We start from the raw sequence: 3,645 nt of genomic DNA on the forward strand, positions 1-3,645 counted from the left end.
TCAAGTATTTCTATTCATCACCATGACAGTATTAAGACTCTGCCTGGCCACTTGCTGGCTGGATCCAGTTCCACCAATTAGCCAACAGTGGATGGCCAGACTGTTGGCAGTATGTCGATTAGAATCGGCAGTATATGGCTCGAGAGGGCGACGAGCAAGGCTAAGCGGGCTGGAAATCTGAGCAACCCTGAGAATTGGACGAGTGCGGGCGCATTCAGGGCAGCACAGCCGTATGTTTCTCAACACTGGTGGGATAGAAACACTTGAACTGGGGGTGCATGTACCATCAGAGGCACATGACATTACCACTGAGCTACAGGTCCTTGGTGGCAACAAAAGTCACCATGGAGACAGCCAGATCCAACATCCAGCCAGAAGAGGTAGCATAACGCAATACTAGTGTGCGCGACCAAGATGGAAACATCCTGCATCCCACATGAGAAGAGCGATAAATCAAAGGAGGAATTTAACACTATGGTAATAAAGGAAATGAATCAAGAAAAAGTATGCCTCGATTGTAACAATCAAAGAATAAGTCTCTGCATAGAAGTCTGCCGAAGGAGGTGTTTCTGGCAGAGCGAGAACTGGTGCTTCAGATTATCTTATAAATCAACTAACATGGCTTCCACTGGGGTCCAGATCCTCGGCATGGCCTTGGCCCTGATTGGTTGGATCGGCACAATCATCACCTCTGCTCTGCCCATGTGGAGAGTGACTGCCTTCATCGGGAACAGCATTGTGGTGGCGCAGATCATCTGGGAGGGCCTGTGGATGAACTGCATCGTTCAGAGCACCGGCCAGATGCAGTGCAAGATCTACGACTCCCTGCTGGCCTTGCCGCAGGACCTGCAGGCGGCGCGTGCCCTCACCGTCATTGCCATCCTCGTCGCCACCTTGGCCCTGCTCGCCAGCATCATTGGCGCAAAGTGCACCAAATGTGTGGAGGAAGAGAATACGAAGGCCAAGATCTGCGTCGTGTCTGGCATCATCTTCATCATTTCTGGTGTCCTGATGCTCATCCCGGTCTGCTGGTCCGCCAACTCTGTCATTCGTGACTTCTACAACCCATTGGTGGTCGAATCCCAGAAGCGGGAGCTGGGAGCTGGGGGCTGCCTTGTACATCGGCTGGGCCTCTGCCGCCTTGTTACTGCACAGGGGTGGCCTGCTGTGCTGCTCCTGTCCCAAAAAAGGAGAGGACTATTCTGCCCGGTACACCGCTGCGCCCTCCCAGGCTAGAAGTAACTACTCTAGCAAGAACTACGTGTAGGCCATGGCTACCCTGACTGCACTGCAACTATAAACTCTGCATTTTGCTCCTTGACAGCCTTCATTCTGTCCACTCTGTCGAAGAAAGGGAAACTATGCTTAAAGTTACTACTTTGCCTTGAACAGTAACTGTTTTGTTGGATTTAAACTGTGAATGCCCTGCCCTTGCACTACCTTTTTATATCCTAGTTTTATTCTCTTTGGAAACAAATCAATAAAGGTCTTTTTAGCTGTTAAAAAAAAAAAAAAAAAAAAAAGAAGTCTGCCGAAGGAAAAAAGCTCCAAAGGAGTGTATACCAAAAGCTGTGTACCATTACACCTGATGGATACACAAGGGTGAGACAAGAGGCTGCCAAAGGAAAACCATAAACCAGGAAACAGGACTTTCAATGGAATAACAGGGCAGGCTTAGCAGAATCCTGAGCCACAGTCAAAGAACAGAACAAAGGGCAAGAAGACCAAGTGACCAATGTCACATAAGGATGAATGAAATCACGTGAAAGATGATTTCCACAACAGACGAATCCCCCCCTGAAAAGATCACATGCAGGGTCTCAAGAAAGACAACTACTCACCAGCACCAGGAAGGTTAACACCCGATCTGGCAACTGATACCATAAAACGCCCATAACAACAGCATTGTATGAAAAAAGAAAAAAAGGGGGGGGGGACCTTAAACAGGAACATCACCTTCTAATCGTAGAATGAAAGAAAACAAGAGATGGGGCAGGCTAAGGGTCTGAAGCTCCCTGGCCATCCCACCCCCAACCCCAGTCACAAGGATATGGGTTTAATCCATCATTCTTTTGCTCACCACACCACCCCAGTTTGGACCCAGCAATATGCAAATCAGTCTAGACCCAGATCCTTGTGACTGGGGGGGAATGTTTGCATTGTCCAGCATTCCGTTCATCAATTGTTTCTTTTGCATATCCCAAAACCTACGTGAGGTAGCATCTGCGTGGGCACCAAATAGGGGAACCCCATCAAAGAACATGTCAAATAAGATGGACTGGACGGCCTCTGAAAATCCAGAAGTGCGCCAGCGCAATACTACAGCAGACACCATGGCAGGGTCAACTGAATTAGTGGAGTCAATTCCACACCTGATAAGCAACCTGGCCGCTTGGCGCCCATCTAAAATCAACTGGTTCAGTTCGCCCTATTAGCCTCTGGAAACAATGGCAATAACTGCGCCAAGGAATCCCACAAGACATGGGAAAAGCGTCCAAAGACGCAAATCGTGTTAGTGGAGCGTAACACCGCACTGGTGGAAGAGAAGACACGTTTTCCACTAAAGTCTTGCTTTCGGGACTCTTTGTCAAGTGGGGAATGGGGAAGGCTACCCATTCCATGGGAAGCAGTAGCGGCCTTGACCACAAAACAGTGGTGAGTTAGCTGACGAATAAGGCAAGCAGGGTCATTGGGGGCACGGCGATACTTGTGGGCAATAGTATGGTCCACAGGCATACCTGACGCAGGTTTTGCCCATACCCCCAGTAAAATATCAGAAAGTGCCTCACAAAAGGGGATCACAGGTTCAATCCCTGGCTGGCCAGGATGAAGAACCTCAATGAGAGGGTATGTAGACTTCTCTGTAGGCAGAGTCCAATGTAAGACATCAGCCACTCTTTTCAACACTTCTGCCAAAGAAGAACTGGCCTCCAAGGCAAGGCCAGGAGAAGCTAAAAGAGTAGAAGCCAGGGATAAATCTAACCAGCTCGCTTCACCCAACTCGCAATCCAGCTGTCCAAAATAGGAGGATCCAAAAGCACTGGTTGCTCTAAGGGAACCACCCCCTCATATCCTACCACCAACTGTTCCTGTGTAGCACCCACAGAGACCATTGGTTCTGAAAATGGCTTTATTAACAATGTTGAGCCGAAATGATGCTGTATCAACATCAGCATGGGAAGGTGGAGAGGTGTCAGACGCAGACACAAGGTGGCGAGAAGAATTCAACTCTGCAAGACTCCCAACAGTGTTGTGCACCAACTCCGGCTCGGATCCCTACAGCGCCGTAAAAACAGTTGCCGGAGAAACCACGGACGCCGTGTCGGAGTCAGGTGGAAGCCCCTGAAGGACCGTGCACCGGTGCCACTTTGTCCGAGATCCGGACTGCTGCCAAGGGCGAACCCACTGGCGATGTCTGAGTAGCTGTGCCTATGACCTCCTCGAGGTCTGTAGGTGCTCCAGAGGAAGTCAAGGGTGCAAAGATAAGATGAAGAGCATTGTAATACTCTGGCATCTCGTTCCAAGTTGTCCTGGCTCCAGGAAAAGTGGGGAGGCGTGGAGCGACGTCTGAATGGAGGCCTCACCACCGAGGCCTGAGGAGTCTCTGGAATGCAAGTTGCGCATCGTAGGAGCCATAGAAGGCTG

General features: G+C 49.9%; 1 pseudogene; it reads left to right on the top strand.

Annotated features, from left to right (window-relative positions):
* The first annotated feature begins 585 nt into the window (after positions 1-585).
* Positions 586-1,479, top strand: LOC144782683 (claudin-6-like; annotated as a pseudogene).
* The last annotated feature ends 2,166 nt before the right edge of the window (positions 1,480-3,645 follow it).

Source organism: Lissotriton helveticus, chromosome 9 (assembly GCF_964261635.1).
Source record: "Lissotriton helveticus chromosome 9, aLisHel1.1, whole genome shotgun sequence".
Classification (NCBI taxonomy): Eukaryota; Metazoa; Chordata; class Amphibia; order Caudata; family Salamandridae; genus Lissotriton; species Lissotriton helveticus.